We start from the raw sequence: 17,682 nt of genomic DNA on the forward strand, positions 1-17,682 counted from the left end.
GCAGCACCCCAATACACCTTTACCATAAGCAAGCATAAGTTGGTTTTCTAAATTTGAGAACCTGTTCTGTTCTGTAATTCAGTTCCTGTGTAGCCAAGTTTACATTCCATGTATTACTGATATCTTATGATGTTTCTTTTTCTGTGTGACTTATTTCAGTTAGAATCATCGTACCTGAATCCACTCATTATGCTGCTACGGGCCTGATGACATAGATTTCATTTCCTGAGTGATACTGCATTGTACGTAAGTACCACAAGTTCTTTATCCATTTTTCACTTTCTGTGATATTGAACTTGTACGGTAAATGAGGTTCTTGTAAACAGAGCTGTTCCAAACTTTGGGGTGGCTGTGTCTTTTTGATTTTAATTTCCCTAAGCTATAGGACCATAAGTGGAAGTGCCCTAGGCTCTGTTGCTTTGTTTTTTAGATGTTTCAGGAAACACCATACACTTCTCCCAAGTGTCTGTTGGCAATTTACATCCCGCCCATCAGCATAACAAGGCTCCCTGTTCTCCATGGCCTGTCCTGCCTTTCTGGATATTACACTTTTTTCAGATGGCCCTTTTGACCGGGGGGAAGTGAGACTTCATTGTAGTGCAGATTTCCTTTGCAAGCTTGCTTGGTTGGCCAAAAAGGACGTATGCGTTTTTTCCTGAATATATTCAGGAAAAAACGCATACGCCCTTTTTGGCCAAGTGCATCATTGTGGACGTTCTGCCTCTTTTCCTATGCTTTCAATGCAATTCCAGTCTACCTCCTGAAATCGGTTTCCTACAATTCTGTCCCGCTTTAAAGTCCTCTTGGCAACCTTACTTCAGTCTATTTTTGGACGATAGCTGTCATTTATAACTCTGCAGGTTTGTGAATTACAGTGCCCCTGAGCTCCTTTCTTCAACTCGCTTTCTTTTGAGCTGGCCGCAACACCGCAGGATGGCTTCAGGCCCTAATCTGGTTCCGGCACGGCACGCTGAGCCTTTGGTTAATTCCTCTTCCTGGTGGGAAATGAGAGTTAAATTTGCCCATCCAGACACCTCCAGCTAGCCTCTCATTGGTTCTCGCTATTCCTGTTCATCTTCCGCAGAAATTGCAAACTGGGCCAAACAGGAGGTTAAAGGGACTAACTCTCCAAGTCAGGAGAGTGTTAGTAAAGCATCTGGAATGTTGCACCCGAGTACCAGGGTACGAAAACTGAGACATATTTGAACACATCTCCCGATCACATGGTTGATGATACTCTAGGTTCCACATGCATGTTTTAGCTGAAGGAAGAACACCTTAAACCTGGGTAGTTGAAACCCGTGGAATGGGTACCATGCAATATGACTTCAAAGGGTCTTCATTTGCTCACCGAACCTCTCCAATCCTATCACTGCTGCGTTTATGCCCCTGTACACATGCTTGATTCTCTTTCGGAGACATAGCAATCCATAGGTTTTAAGATACTTACTAGTCAGGTACATTCTTAGGCGTTTAATATGCGGTGTTGAGTCCATTTCGTTGAGCAAGGAGTAGCTCTTTTCTATTCCATATTTGGCTTAAGGAACTTTATCTGTGCTCATTTCAATCTCTGGTTTTATGCAGCACCCCAACTCACCTTTACCCTTAAGCAAGCATAAGTTGGTTTTCTAAATTTGAGACCCTGTTCTGTTCTGTAATTCAGTTCCTGTGTAGCCAAGTTTACATTCCGTGTATTACTGATATCTTATGATGTTTCTTTTTCTGTGTGACTTATTTCAGTTAGAATCATCATACCTGAATCCACTCATTGTGCTGCTAAGGGCCTGATGACACAGATTTCATTGCTGAGTGATATTGCTTTGTAAGTAAATACCACAACTTCTTTATCCATTTTTCACTTTCTGCGATGTTGAACTTGTACTGTAAACGAGGTTCTTGTAAACAGAGGCGTCCCAAACTTTGGGGTGGCTGTGTCTTTTTGATTTTAATTTCCCTAAGCTATAGGACCATAAGTGGAAGTGCCCTAGGTTTTGTTGCTTTGTTTTTTAGATGTTTCAGGAAACACCATACACTTCTCCGAAGTGGTTGTTGGCAATTTACATCCCGCCCATCAGCATAACAAGGCTCCCAGTTCTCCATGGCCTGTCCTGCCTTTCTGGATTTTATACTTTTTTCAGATGGCCCTTTTGACCGGGGGGAAGTGAGACTTCATTGTAGTGCAGATTTCCTTTGCAAGCTTGCTTGGTTGGCCAAAAAGGGCGTATGCGTTTTTTCCTGAATATATTCAGGAAAAAACGCATACGCCCTTTTTGGCCAAGTGCATCATTGTGGACGTTCTGCCTCTTTTCCTATGCTTTCAATGCAATTCCAGTCTACCTCCTGAAATCGGTTTCCTGCAATTCTGCCCCGCTTTCAAGTCCTCTTGGCAGCCTTACTTCAGTCTATTTTTGGACGATAGCTGTCATTTATAACTCTGCAGGTTTGTGAATTACAGTGCCCCTGAGCTCCTTTCTTCAACTCGCTTTCTTTTGTGCTGGCCACAACACCGCAGGATGGCTTCAGGCCCTAATCTGGTTCCGGCACGGCACGCTGAGCCTTTGGTTAATTCCTCTTCCTGGTGGGAAATGAGAGTTAAATTTGCCCGTCCAGACACCTCCAGCTAGCCTCTCATTGGTTCTCGCTATTCCTGTTAATCTTCCGCAGAAATTGCAAACTGGGCCAAACAGGAGGTTAAAGGGACTGACTCTCCAAGTCGGGAGAGTGTTAGTAAAGCGTCTGGAATGTTGCACCCGAGTACCAGGGTACGAAAACTGAGACATATTTGAACACGTCTCCCGATCACATGCTTGATCATACTCTAGGTTCCACATGCATGTTTTAGCTGAAGGAAGAATACCTTAAACCAGGGTATTTGAAACCCGTGGAATGGGTACCATGCAATATGTCTTCAAAGGGTCTTCATTTGCTCACCAAACCTCTCCAATCCTATCACTGCTGCGTTTATGCCCCTGTACACATGCTTGATTCTCTTTCGGAGACATAGCAATCCATAGGTTTTAAGATACTTACTAGTCAGATACATTCTTAGGCGTTTAATATGCGGTGTTGAGTCCATTTCGTTGAGCAAGGAGTAGCTCTTGTCTATTCCATATTTGGCTTAAGGAACTTTATCTGTGCTCATTTCAATCTCTGGTTCTATGCAACACCCCAGCTCACCTTTACCCTTAAGCAAGCATAAGTTGGTTTTCTAAATTTGAGACCCTGTTCTGTTCTGTAATTCAGTTCCTGTGTAGCCAAGTTTCCATTCCGTGTATTACTGATATCTTATGATGTTTCTTTTTCTGTGTGACTTATTTCAGTTAGAATCATCATACCTGAATCCACTCATTGTGCTGCTAAGGGCCTGATGACACAGATTTCATTGCTGAGTGATATTGCTTTGTAAGTAAATACCACAACTTCTTTATCCATTTTTCACTTTCTGTGATATTGAACTTGTACGGTAAACGAGGTTCTTGTAAACAGAGGCGTCCTAAATTTTGGGGTGGCTGTGTCTTTTTGACTTTAATTTCCCTAAGCTATAGGACCATAAGTGGAAGTGCCCTAGGCTCTGTTGCTTTGTTTTTTAGATGTTTCAGGAAACACCATACACTTCTCCCGAGTGTCTGTTGGCAATTTACATCCCGCCCATCAGCATAACAAGGCTCCCAGTTCTCCATGGCCTGTCCTGCCTTTCTGGATTTTACACTTTTTTCAGATGGCCCTTTTGACCGGGGGGAAGTGAGACTTCTTTGTAGTGCAGATTTCCTTTGCAAGCTTGCTTTGTTGGCCAAAAAGGGCGTATGCGTTTTTTCCTGAATATATTCAGGAAAAAACGCATACGCCCTTTTTGGCCAAGTGCATCATTGTGGACGTTCTGCCTCTTTTCCTATGCTTTCAATGCAATTCCAGTCTACCTCCTGAAATCGGTTTCCTGCAATTCTGCCCCGCTTTCAAGTCCTCTTGGCAGCCTTACTTCAGTCTATTTTTGGACGATAGCTGTCATTTATAACTCTGCAGGTTTGTGAATTACAGTGCCCCTGAGCTCCTTTCTTCAACTCGCTTTCTTGTGACCTGGCCGCAACACCGCAGGATGGCTTCAGGCCCTACTCTGGTTCCGGCACGGCATGCTGAGCCTTTGGTTAATTCCTCTTCCTGGTGGGAAATGAGAGTTAAATTTGCCCGTTCAGACACCTCCAGCTAGTCTCTCATTGGTTCTCGCTATTCCTGTTCATCTTCCGCAGAAATTGCAAACTGGGCCAAACAGGAGGTTAAAGGGACTGACTCTCCAAGTCGGGAGAGTGTTAGTAAAGCGTCTGGAATGTTGCACCCGAGTACCAGGGTACGAAAACTGAGACATATTTGAACACGTCTCCCGATCACATGGTTGATCATACTCTAGGTTCCACATGCATGTTTTAGCTGAAGGAAGAATACCTTAAACCTGGGTAGTTGAAACCCGTGGAATGGGTACCATGCAATATGACTTCAAAGGGTCTTCATTTGCTCACCGAACATCTCCAATCCTATCACTGCTGCGTTTATGCCCCTGTACACATGCTTGATTCTCTTTCAGAGACATAGCAATCCATAGGTTTTAAGATACTTACTAGTCAGGTACATTCTTAGGCGTTTAATATGCGGTGTTGAGTCCATTTCGTTGAGCAAGGAGTAGCTCTTGTCTATTCCATATTTGGCTTAAGGAACTTTATCTGTGCTCATTTCAATCTCTGGTTTTATGCAGCACCCCAACTCACCTTTCCCCTTAAGCAAGCATAAGTTGGTTTTCTAAATTTGAGACCCTGTTCTGTTCTGTAATTCAGTTCCTGTGTAGCCAAGTTTACATTCCGTGTATTACTGATATCTTATGATGTTTCTTTTTCTGTGTGACTTATTTCAGTTAGAATCATCATACCTGAATCCACTCATTGTGCTGCTAAGGGCCTGATGACACAGATTTCATTGCTGAGTGATATTGCTTTGTAAGTAAATACCACAACTTCTTTATCCATTTTTCACTTTCTGCGATGTTGAACTTGTACTGTAAACGAGGTTCTTGTAAACAGAGCCGTTCCAAACTTTGGGGTGGCTGTGTCTTTTTGATTTTCATTTCCCTAAGCTATAGGACCATAAGTGGAAGTGCCCTAGGCTCTGTTGCTTTGTTTTTTAGATGTTTCAGGAAACACCATACACTTCTCCCAAGTGTCTGTTGGCAATTTACATCCCGCCCATCAGCATAACAAGGCTCCCAGTTCTCAATGGCCTGTTGCCTTTCTGGATTTTACACTTTTTTCAGATGGCCCTTTTGACCGGGGGGAAGTGAGACTTCATTGTAGTGCAGATTTCCTTTGCAAGCTTGCTTTGTTGGCCAAAAAGGGCGTATGCGTTTTTTCCTGAATATATTCAGGAAAAAACGCATACGCCCTTTTTGGCCAAGTGCATCATTGTGGACGTTCTGCCTCTTTTCCTATGCTTTCAATGCAATTCCAGTCTACCTCCTGAAATCGGTTTCCTGCAATTCTGCCCCGCTTTCAAGTCGTCTAGGCAGCCTTACTTCAGTATATTTTTGGACAATAGCTGTCATTTATAACTCTGCATGTTTGTGAATTACAGTGCCCCTGAGCTCCTTTCTTCAACTCGCTTTCTTGTGACCTGGCCGCAACACCACAGGATGGCTTCAGGCCCTAATCTGGTTCCGGCCCGGCATGCTGAGCCTTTGGTTAATTTCTCTTCCTGGTGGGAAATGAGAGTTAAATTTGCCCGTCCAGACACCTCCAGCTAGTCTCTCATTGGTTCTCGCTATTCCTGTTCATCTTCCGCAGAAATTGCAAACTGGGCCAAACAGGAGGTTAAAGGGACTGACTCTCCAAGTCGGGAGAGTGTTAGTAAAGCGTCTGGAATGTTGCACCCGAGTACCAGGGGAGGAAAACTGAGACATATTTGAACACGTCTCCCGTTCACATGGTTGATCATACTCTGGGTTCCACATGCATGTTTTAGCTGAAGGATGAATACCTTAAACCTGGAGAGTTGAGACCCGTGTAATGGGTACCATGCAATATGACTTCAAAGGGTCTTCATTTGCTCACTGAACCTCTCCAATCCTATCACTGCTGCGTTTATGCCCCTGTACACACGCTTGATTCTCTTTTGGAGACATAGCAATCCATAGGTTTTAAGATACTTACTAGTCAGATACATTCTTAGGCGTTTAATATGGGGTTTTGAGTCCATTTCGTTGAGCAAGGAGTAGCTCTTGTCTATTCCATATTTGGCTTAAGGAACTTTATCTGTGCTCATTTCAATCTCTGGTTTTATGCAGCACCCCAACTCACCTTTACCCTTAAGCAAGAATAAGTTGGTTTTCTAAATTTGAGACCCTGTTCTGTTCTGTAATTCAGTTCCTGTGTAGCCAAGTTTACATTCCGTGTATTACTGATATCTTATGATGTTTCTTTTTCTGTGTGACTTATTTCAGTTAGAATCATCATACCTGAATCAACTCATTGTGCTGCTAAGGGCCTGATGACACAGATTTCATTGCTGAGTGATATTGCTTTGTAAGTAAATACCACAACTTCTTTATCCATTTTTCACTTTCTGTGATATTGAACTTGTACGGTAAATGAGGTTCTTGTAAACAGAGGCGTCCCAAACTTTGGGGTGGCTGTGTCTTTTTGATTTTAATTTCCCTAAGCTATAGGACCATAAGTGTCAGTGCCCTAGGCTCTGTTGCTTTGTTTTTTAGATGTTTCAGGAAACACCATACACTTCTCCCGAGTGTCTGTTGGCAATTTACATCCCGCCCATCAGCATAACAAGGCTCCCAGTTCTCCATGGCCTGTCCTGCCTTTCTGGATTTTACACTTTTTTCAGATGGCCCTTTTGACCGGGGGGAAGTGAGACTTCATTGTAGTGCAGATTTCCTTTGCAAGCTTGCTTGGTTGGCCAAAAAGGGCGTATGCGTTTTTTCCTGAATATATTCAGGAAAAAACGCATACGCCCTTTTTGGCCAAGTGCATCATTGTGGACGTTCTGCCTCTTTTCCTATGCTTTCAATGCAATTCCAGTCTACCTCCTGAAATCGGTTTCCTGCAATTCTGCCCCGCTTTCAAGTCCTCTTGGCAGCCTTACTTCAGTCTATTTTTGGACGATAGCTGTCATTTATAACTCTGCAGGTTTGTGAATTACAGTGCCCCTGAGCTCCTTTCTTCAACTCGCTTTCTTGTGACCTGGCCGCAACACCGCAGGATGGCTTCAGGCCCTAATCTGGTTCCGGCACGGCACGCTGAGCCTTTGGTTATTTCCTCTTCCTGGTGGGAAATGAGAGTTAAATTTGCCCGTCCAGACACCTCCAGCTAGTCTCTCATTGGTTTTCGCTATTCCTGTTCATCTTCCGCAGAAATTGCAAACTGGGCCAAACAGGAGGTTAAAGGCGCTGACTCTCCAAGTGGGGAGAGTGTTAGTAAAGCGTCTGGAATGTTGCACCCGAGTACCAGGGGCGGAAAACTGAGACATATTTGAACACGTCTCCCGTTCACATGGTTGATCATACTTGGGTTCCACATGCATGTTTTAGCTGAAGGAAGAATACCTTAAACCTGGAGAGTTAAGACCCGTGTAAAGGGTACCATGCAATATGACTTCAAAGCGTCTTCATTTGCTCACCGAACCTCTCCAATCCTATCACTGCTGCGTTTATGCCCCTGTACACATGCTTGATTCTCTTTCGGAGACATAGCAATCCATAGGTTTTAAGATACTTACTAGTCAGGTACATTCTTAGGCGTTTAATATGCGGTGTTGAGTCCATTTCGTTGAGCAAGGAGTAGCTCTTGTCTATTCCATATTTGGCTTAAGGAACTTTATCTGTGCTCATTTCAATCTCTGGTTTTATGCAGCACCCCAACTCACCTTTCCCCTTAAGCAAGCATAAGTTGGTTTTCTAAATTTGAGACCCTGTTCTGTTTTGGAATTCAGTTCCTGTGTAGCCAAGTTTCCATTCCGTGTATTACTGATATCTTATGATGTTTCTTTTTCTGTGTGACTTATTTCAGTTAGAATCATCATACCTGAATCCACTCATTGTGCTGCTAAGGGCCTGATGACACAGATTTCATTGCTGAGTGATATTGCTTTGTAAGTAAATACCACAACTTCTTTATCCATTTTTCACTTTCTGCGATGTTGAACTTGTACTGTAAACGAGGTTCTTGTCAACAGAGCCGTTCCAAACTTTGGGGTGGCTGTGTCTTTTTGATTTTAATTTCCCTAAGCTATAGAACCATAAGTGGAAGTGCCCTCGGGTCTGTTGCTTTGTTTTTTAGATGTTTCAGGAAACACCATACACTTCTCCCAAGTGTCTGTTGGCAATTTACATCCCGCCCATCAGCATAACAAGGCTCCCAGTTCTCCATGGCCTGTCCTGCCTTTCTGGATTTTACACTTTTTTCAGATGGCCCTTTTGACCGGGGGGAAGTGAGACTTCATTGTAGTGCAGATTTCCTTTGCAAGCTTGCTTGGTTGGCCAAAAAGGGCGTATGCGTTTTTTCCTGAATATATTCAGGAAAAAACGCATACGCCCTTTTTGGCCAAGTGCATCATTGTGGACGTTCTGCCTCTTTTCCTATGCTTTCAATGCAATTCCAGTCTACCTCCTGAAATCGGTTTCCTGCAATTCTGCCCCGTTTTCAAGTCCTCTTGGCAGCCTTACTTCAGTCTATTTTTGGACGATAGCTGTCATTTATAACTCTGCAGGTTTGTGAATTACAGTGCCCCTGAGCTCCTTTCTTCAACTCGCTTTCTTGTGACCTGGCCGCAACACCGCAGGATGGCTTCAGGCCCTAATCTGGTTCTGGCACGGCACGCTGAGCCTTTGGTTATTTCCTCTTCCTGGTGGGAAATGAGAGTTAAATTTGCCCGTCCAGACACCTCCAGCTAGCCTCTCATTGGTTCTCGCTATTCCTGTTCATCTTCCGCAGAAATTGCAAACTGTGCCAAACAGGAGGTTAAAGGCGCTGACTCTCCAAGTGGGGAGAGTGTTAGTAAAGCGTCTGGAATGTTGCACCCGAGTACCAGGGGAGGAAAACTGAGACATATTTGAACACGTCTCCCGATCACATGGTTGATCATACTCTGGGTTCCACATGCATGTTTTAGCTGAAGGAAGAATACCTAAAACCTGGGTAGTTGAAACCCGTGTAATGGGTACCATGCAATATGACTTCAAAGGGTCTTCATTTGCTCACCGAACCTCTCCAATCCTATCACTGCTGCGTTTATGCCCCTGTACACATGCTTGATTCTCTTTTGGAGACATAGCAATCTATAGGTTTTAAGATACTTACTAGTCAGGTACATTCTTAGGCGTTTAATATGCGGTGTTGAGTCCATTTCGTTGAGCAAGGAGTAGCTCTTGTCTATTCCATATTTGGCTTAAGGAACTTTATCTGTGCTCATTTCAATCTCTGGTTTAATGCAGCACCCCAACTCACCTTTACCCTTAAGCAAGCATAAGTTGGTTTTCTAAATTTGAGACCCTGTTCTGTTCTGTAATTCAGTTCCTGTGTAGCCAAGTTTCCATTCCGTGTATTACTGATATCTTATGATGTTTCTTTTTCTGTGTGACTTATTTCAGTTAGAATCATCATACCTGAATCCACTCATTGTGCTGCTACGGGCCTGATGACACAGATTTCATTGCTGAGTGATATTGCTTTGTAAGTAAATACCACAACTTCTTTATCCATTTTTCACTTTCTGCGATGTTGAACTTCTACTGTAAATGAGGTTGTTGTAAACAGAGCGGTTCCAAACTTTGGGGTGGCTGTGTCTTTTTGATTTTAATTTCCCTAAGCTATAGGACCATAAGTGGAAGTGCCCTAGGTTCTGTTGCTTTGTTTTTTAGATGTTTCAGGAAACACCATACACTTCTCCCGAGTGGTTGTTTGCAATTTATATCCCGCCCATCAGCATAACAAGGCTCCCAGTTCTCCATGGCTTGTCCTGCCTTTCTGGATTTTACACTTTTTTCAGATGGCCCTTTTGACCGGGGGGAAGTGAGACTTCATTGTAGTGCAGATTTCCTTTGCAAGCTTGCTTGGTTGGCCAAAAAGGGCGTATGCGTTTTTTCCTGAATATATTCAGGAAAAAACGCATACGCCCTTTTTGGCCAAGTGCATCATTGTGGACGTTCTGCCTCTTTTCCTATGCTTTCAATGCAATTCCAGTCTACCTCCTGAAATCGGTTTCCTGCAATTCTGCCCCGCTTTAAAATCCTCTTGGCAGCCTTACTTCAGTCTATTTTTGGACGATAGCTGTCATTTATAACTCTGCAGGTTTGTGAATTACAGTGCCCCTGAGCTCCTTTCTTCAACTCGCTTTCTTTTGAGCTGGCCGCAACACCGCAGGATGGCTTCAGGCCCTAATCTGGTTCCAGTACGGCACGGTGAGCCTTTGGTTATTTCCTCTTCCTGGTGGGAAATGAGAGTTAAATTTGCCCGTCCAGACACCTCCAGCTAGCCGCTCATTGGTTCTCGCTATTCCTGTTCATCTTCCGCAGAAATTGCAAACTGGGCCAAACAGGAGGTTAAAGGGACTGACTCTCCAAGTCGGGAGAGTGTTAGTTAAGCGTCTGGAATGTTGCACCCGAGCACCAGGGCAGGAAAACTGAGACATATTTGAACACGTCTCCCGTTCACACGGTTGATCATACTCTGGGTTCCACATGCATGTTTTAGCTGAAGGAAGAATACCTTAAACCTGGAGAGTTGAGACCCGTGTAATGGGTACCATGAAATATGACTTCAAAGGGTCTTCATTTGCTCACCGAAACTCTCCAATCCTATCACTGCTGCGTTTATGCCCCTGTACACACGCTTGATTCTCTTTTGGAGACATAGCAATCCATAGGTTTTAAGATACATACTAGTCAGGTACATTCTTAGGCGTTTAATATGGGGTGTTGAGTCCATTTCGTTGAGCAAGGAGTAGCTCTTGTCTATTCCATATTTGGCTTAAGGAACTTTATCTGTGCTCATTTCAATCTCTGGTCTTATGCAGCACCCAAACTCACCTTTCCCCTTAAGCAAGCATAAGTTGGTTTTCTAAATTTGAGACCCTGTTCTGTTCTGTAATTCAGTTCCTGTGTAGACAAGTTTCCATTCCGTGTATTACTGATATCTTATGATGTTTCTTTTTCTGTGTGACTTATTTCAGTTAGAATCATCGTACCTGAATCCACTCATTATGCTGCTACGGGCCTGATGACATAGATTTCATTGCTGAGTGATACTGCATTGTACGTAAGTACCACAAGTTCTTTATCCATTTTTCACTTTCTGTGATATTGAACTTGTACGGTAAACGAGGTTCTTGTAAACAGAGCCGTTGCATACTTTGGGGTGGCTGTGTCTTTTTGATTTTAATTTCCCTAAGCTATAGGACCATAAGTGGAAGTGCCCTAGGCTCTGTTGCTTTGTTTTTTCGATGTTTCAGGAAACACCATACACTTCTCCTGAGTGTCTGTTGGCAATTTACATCCCGCCCATCAGCATAACAAGGCTCCCAGTTCTCCATGGCTTGTCCTGCCTTTCTGGATTTTACACTTTTTTAAGATGGCCCTTTTGACCGGGGAGAAGTGAGACTTCATTGTAGTGCAGATTTCCATTGCAAGTTTGCTTGGTTGGCCAAAAAGGGCGTATGCGTTTTTTCCTGAATATATTCAATGCAATTCCAGTCTACCTCCTGAAATCGGTTTCCTGCAATTCTGCCCCGCTTTCAAGTCCTCTTGTCAGCCTTACTTCAGTATATTTTTGGACGATAGCTGTCATTTATAACTCTGCAGGTTTGTGAATTACAGTGCCCCTGAGCTCCTTTCTTCAACTTGCTTTCTTGTGACCTGGCCGCAACACCGCAGGATGGCTTCAGGCCCTAATCTGGTTCCGGCACGGCACGCTGAGCCTTTGGTTATTTCCTCTTCCTGGTGGGAAATGAGAGTTAAATTTGCCCATCCAGACACCTCCAGCTAGTCTCTCATTGGTTCTCGCTATTCCTGTTCATCTTACCCAGAAATTGCAAACTGGGCCAAACAGGAGGTTAAAGGCGCTGACTCTCCAAGTGGGGAGAGTGTTAGTAAAGCATCTGGAATGTTGCACCCGAGTACCAGGGGAGGAAAACTGAGACATATTTGAACACGTCTCCCGTTCACATGGTTCATCATACTTGGGTTCCACATGCATGTTTTAGCTGAAGGAAGAATACCTTAAACCTGGAGAGTTAAGACCCGTGTAATGGGTACCATGCAATATGACTTCAAAGGGTCTTCATTTGCTCACCGAACCTCTCCAATCCTATCACTGCTGCGTTTATGCCCCTGTACACATGCTTGATTCTCTTTCGGAGACATAGCAATCCATAGGTTTTAAGATACTTACTAGTCAGGTACATTCTTAGGCGTTTAATATGCGGTGTTGTGTCCATTTCGTTGAGCAAGGAGTAGCTCTTGTCTATTCCATATTTGACTTAAGGAACTTTATCTGTGCTCATTTCAATCTCTGGTTTTATGCAGCACCCCAACTCACCTTTCCCCTTAAGGAAGCATAAGTTGGTTTTCTAAATTTGAGACCCTGTTCTGTTCTGTAATTCAGTTCCTGTGTAGCCAAGTTTCCATTCCGTGTATTAGTGATATCTTATGATGTTTCTTTTTCTGTGTGACTTATTTCAGTTAGAATCATCATACCTGAATCCACTCATTGTGCTGCTAAGGGCCTGATGACACAGATTTCATTGCTGAGTGATATTGCTTTGTAAGTAAATACCACAACTTCTTTATCCATTTTTCACTTTCTGCGATGTTGAACTTGTACTGTAAACGAGGTTCTTGTAAACAGAGGCGTCCCAAACTTTGGGGTGGCTGTGTCTTTTTGATTTTAATTTCCCTAAGCTATAGGACCATAAGTGGCAGTGCCCTACGCTCTGTTGCTTTGTTTTTTAGATGTTTCAGGAAACACCATACACTTCTCCCGAGTGGTTGTTGGCAATTTACATCCCACCCATCAGCATCACAAGGCTCCCAGTTCTCCATGGCCTGTCCTGCCTTTCTGGATTTTACACTTTTTTCAGATGGCCCTTTTGACCGGGGGGAAGTGAGACTTCATTGTAGTGCAGATTTCCTTTGCAAGCTTGCTTGGTTGGCCAAAAAGGGCATATGCGTTTTTTCCTGAATATATTCAGGAAAAAACGCATACGCCCTTTTTGGCCAAGTGCATCATTGTGGACGTTCTGCCTCTTTTCCTATGCTTTCAATGCAATTCCAGTCTACCTCCTGAAATCGGTTTCCTGCAATTCTGCCCCGCTTTCAAGTCCTCTTGTCAGCCTTACTTCAGTATATTTTTGGACGATAGCTGTCATTTATAACTCTGCAGGTTTGTGAATTACAGTGCCCCTGAGCTCCTTTCTTCAACTTGCTTTCTTGTGACCTGGCCGCAACACCGCAGGATGGCTTCAGGCCCTAATCTGGTTCCGGCACGGCACGCTGAGCCTTTGGTTATTTCCTCTTCCTGGTGGGAAATGAGAGTTAAATTTGCCCGTCCAGACACCTCCAGCTAGTCTCTCATTGGTTCTCGCTATTCCTGTTCATCTTCCCCAGAAATTGCAAACTGGGCCAAACAGGAGGTTAAAGGCGCTGACTCTCCAAGTGGGGAGAGTGTTAGTAAAGCGTCTGGAATGTTGCACCCGAGTACCAGGGGAGGAAAACTGAGACATATTTGAACACGTCTCCCGTTCACATGGTTCATCATACTTGGGTTCCACATGCATGTTTTAGCTGAAGGAAGAATACCTTAAACCTGGAGAGTTAAGACCCGTGTAATGGGTACCATGCAATATGACTTCAAAGGGTCTTCATTTGCTCACCGAACCTCTCCAATCCTATCACTGCTGCGTTTATGCCCCTGTACACATGCTTGATTCTCTTTCGGAGACATAGCAATCCATAGGTTTTAAGATACTTACTAGTCAGGTACATTCTTAGGCGTTTAATATGCGGTGTTGAGTCCATTTCGTTGAGCAAGGAGTAGCTCTTGTCTATTCCATATTTGACTTAAGGAACTTTATCTGTGCTCATTTCAATCTCTGGTTTTATGCAGCACCCCAACTCACCTTTCCCCTTAAGGAAGCATAAGTTGGTTTTCTAAATTTGAGACCCTGTTCTGTTCTGTAATTCAGTTCCTGTGTAGCCAAGTTTACATTCCGTGTATTACTGATATCTTATGATGTTTCTTTTTCTGTGTGACTTATTTCAGTTAGAATCATCATACCTGAATCCACTCATTGTGCTGCTAAGGGCCTGATGACACAGATTTCATTGCTGAGTGATATTGCTTTGTAAGTGAATACCACAACTTCTTTATCCATTTTTCACTTTCTGCGATGTTGAACTTGTACTGTAAACGAGGTTCTTGTAAACAGAGGCGTCCCAAACTTTGGGGTGGCTGTGTCTTTTTGATTTTAATTTCCCTAAGCTATAGGACCATAAGTGGCAGTGCCCTACGCTCTGTTGCTTTGTTTTTTAGATGTTTCAGGAAACACCATACACTTCTCCCGAGTGGTTGTTGGCAATTTACATCCCGCCCATCAGCAAAACAAGGCTCCCAGTTCTCCATGGCCTGTCCTGCCTTTCTGGATTTTACACTTTTTTCAGATGGCCCTTTTGACCGGGGGGAAGTGAGACTTCATTGTAGTGCAGATTTCCTTTGCAAGCTTGCTTGGTTGGCCAAAAAGGGCGTATGCGTTTTTTCCTGAATATATTCAGGAAAAAACGCATACGCCCTTTTTGGCCAAGTGCATCATTGTGGACGTTCTGCCTCTTTTCCTATGCTTTCAATGCAATTCCAGTCTACCTCCTGAAATCGGTTTCCTGCAATTCTGCCCCGCTTTCAAGTCCTCTTGGCAGCCTTACTTCAGTATATTTTTGGACGATAGCTGTCATTTATAACTCTGCAGGTTTGTGAATTACAGTGTCCCTGAGCTCCTTTCTTCAACTGGCTTTCTTGTGAGCTGGCCGCAACACCGCAGGATGGCTTCAGGCCCTAATCTGGTTCCGGCACGGCACGCTGAGCCTTTGGTTAATTCCTCTTCCTGGTGGGAAATGAGAGTTAAATTTGCCCGTCCAGACACCTCCAGCTAGCCTCTCATTGGTTCTCGCTATTCCTGTTCATCTTCCACAGAATTTGCAAACTGGGCCAAACAGGAGGTTAAAGGGACTGACTCTCCAAGTCGGGAGAGTGTTAGTAAAGCGTCTGGAATGTTGCACCCGAGTACCAGGGTACGAAAACTGAGACATATTTGAACACGTCTCCCGATCACATGGTTAATCATACTCTAGGTTCCACATGCATGTTTTAGCTGAAGGAAGAATACCTTAAACCTGGAGAGTTAAGACCCGTGTAAAGGGTACCATGCAATATGACTTCAAAGCGTCTTCATTTGCTCACCGAACCTCTCCAATCCTATCACTGCTGCGTTTATGCCCCTGTACACATGCTTGATTCTCTTTCGGAGACATAGCAATCCATAGGTTTTAAGATACTTACTAGTCAGGTACATTCTTAGGCGTTTAATATGCGGTGTTGAGTCCATTTCGTTGAGCAAGGAGTAGCTCTTGTCTATTCCATATTTGACTTAAGTATCTTTATCTGTGCTCATTTCAATCTCTGGTTTTATGCAGCACCCCAACTCACCTTTACCCTTAAGCAAGAATAAGTTGGTTTTCTAAATTTGAGACCCTGTTCTGTTCTGTAATTCAGTTCCTGTGTAGCCAAGTTTCCATTCCGTGTATTAGTGATATCTTATGATGTTTCTTTTTCTGTGTGACTTATTTCAGTTAGAATCATCATACCTGAATCCACTCATTGTGCTGCTAAGGGCCTGATGACACAGATTTCATTGCTGAGTGATATTGCTTTGTAAGTAAATACCACAACTTCTTTATCCATTTTTCACTTTCTGCGATGTTGAACTTGTACTGTAAACGAGGTTCTTGTCAACAGAGCCATTCCAAACTTTGGGGTGGCTGTGTCTTTTTGATTTTAATTTCCCTAAGCTATAGGACCATAAGTGGAAGTGCCCTAGGTTCTGTTGCTTTGTTTTTTAGATGTTTCAGGAAACACCATACACTTCTCCCGAGTGGTTGTTGGCAATTTACATCCCGCCCATCAGCATAACAAGGCTCCCAGTTCTCCATGGCCTGTCCTGCCTTTCTGGATTTTACACTTTTTTCAGATGGCCCTTTTGACCGGGGGGAAGTGAGACTTCATTGTAGTGCAGATTTCCTTTGCAAGCTTGCTTGGTTGGCCAAAAAGGGCGTATGCGATTTTTCCTGAATATATTCAGGAAAAAACGCATATGCCCTTTTTGGCCAAGTGCATCATTGTGGACGTTCTGCCTCTTTTCCTATGCTTTCAGTGCAATTCCAGTCTACCTCCTGAAATCGGTTTCCTGCAATTCTGCCCCGCTTTCAAGTCCTCTTGGCAGCCTTACTTCAGTCTATTTTTGGACGATAGCTGTCATTTATAACTCTGCAGGTTTGTGAATTACAGTGCCCCTGAGCTTCTTTCTTCAACTCGCATTCTTGTGACCTGGCCGCAACACCGCAGGATGGCTTCAGGCTCTAATCTGGTTCCGGCATGGCATGCTGAGCCTTTGGTTATTTCCTCTTCCTGGTGGGAAATGAGAGTTAAATTTGCCCGTCCAGACACCTCCAGCTAGTCTCTCATTGGTTCTCGCTATTCCTGTTCATCTTCCGCAGAAATTGCAAACTGGGCCAAACAGGAGGTTAAAGGCGCTGACTCTCCAAGTGGGGAGAGTGTTAGTAAAGCGTCTGGAATGTTGCACCCGAGTACCAGGGGAGGAAAACTGAGACATATTTGAACACATCTCCCGTTCACATGGTTGATCATACTTGGGTTCCACATGCATGTTTTAGCTGAAGGAAGAATACCTTAAACCTGGAGAGTTAAGACCCGTGTAATGGGTACCATGCAATATGACTTCAAAGGGTCTTCATTTGCTCACCGAACCTCTCCTAACTATCACTGCTGCGTTTATACCCCTGTACACATGCTTGATTCTCTTTCGGAGACATAGCAATCCATAGGTTTTAAGATACTTACTAGTCAGGTACATTCTTAGGCGTTTAATATGCGGTGTTGAGTCCATTTCGTTGAGCAAGGAGTAGCTCTTGTCTATTCCATATTTGACTTAAGGAACTTTATCTGTGCTCATTTCAATCTCTGTTTTTATGCAGCACCCCAACTCACCTTTCCCCTTAAGCAAGCATAAGTTGGTTTTCTAAATTTGAGACCCTGTTCTGTTCTGTAATTCAGTTCCTGTGTAGCCAAGTTTACATTCCGTGTATTACTGATATCTTATGATGTTTCTTTTTCTGTGTGACTTATTTCAGTTAGAGTCATCATACCTGAATCCACTCATTGTGCTGCTAAGTGCCTGATGACACAGATTTCATTGCTGAGTGATATTGCTTTGTAAGTAAATACCACAACTTCTTTATCCATTTTTCACTTTCTGCGATGTTGAACTTGTACTGTAAACGAGGTTCTTGTCAACAGAGCCGTTCCAAACTTTGGGGTGGCTGTGTCTTTTTGATTTTAATTTCCCTAAGCT

The 17,682-nt window shown here is 43.6% G+C and overlaps 1 long non-coding RNA gene across 5 annotated transcripts in view; it reads left to right on the forward strand.

The window, feature by feature from the left end:
• Nucleotides 1-17,682, forward strand: part of LOC307181296 — a 1,479,290-nt gene that overhangs the window by 142,516 nt on the left and 1,319,092 nt on the right. For all 5 annotated transcript variants that reach the window (XR_013826370.1, XR_013826371.1, XR_013826372.1 and 2 more), the window contains exon 2: nt 9,638-9,723. This is a non-coding gene — a long non-coding RNA (uncharacterized lncRNA). The remainder of the gene's footprint in view (nt 1-9,637; nt 9,724-17,682) is intronic.

Source organism: Stenella coeruleoalba (genome assembly GCF_951394435.1).
Source record: "Stenella coeruleoalba genome assembly, contig: scaffold_34, whole genome shotgun sequence".
Classification (NCBI taxonomy): domain Eukaryota; kingdom Metazoa; phylum Chordata; class Mammalia; order Artiodactyla; family Delphinidae; genus Stenella; species Stenella coeruleoalba.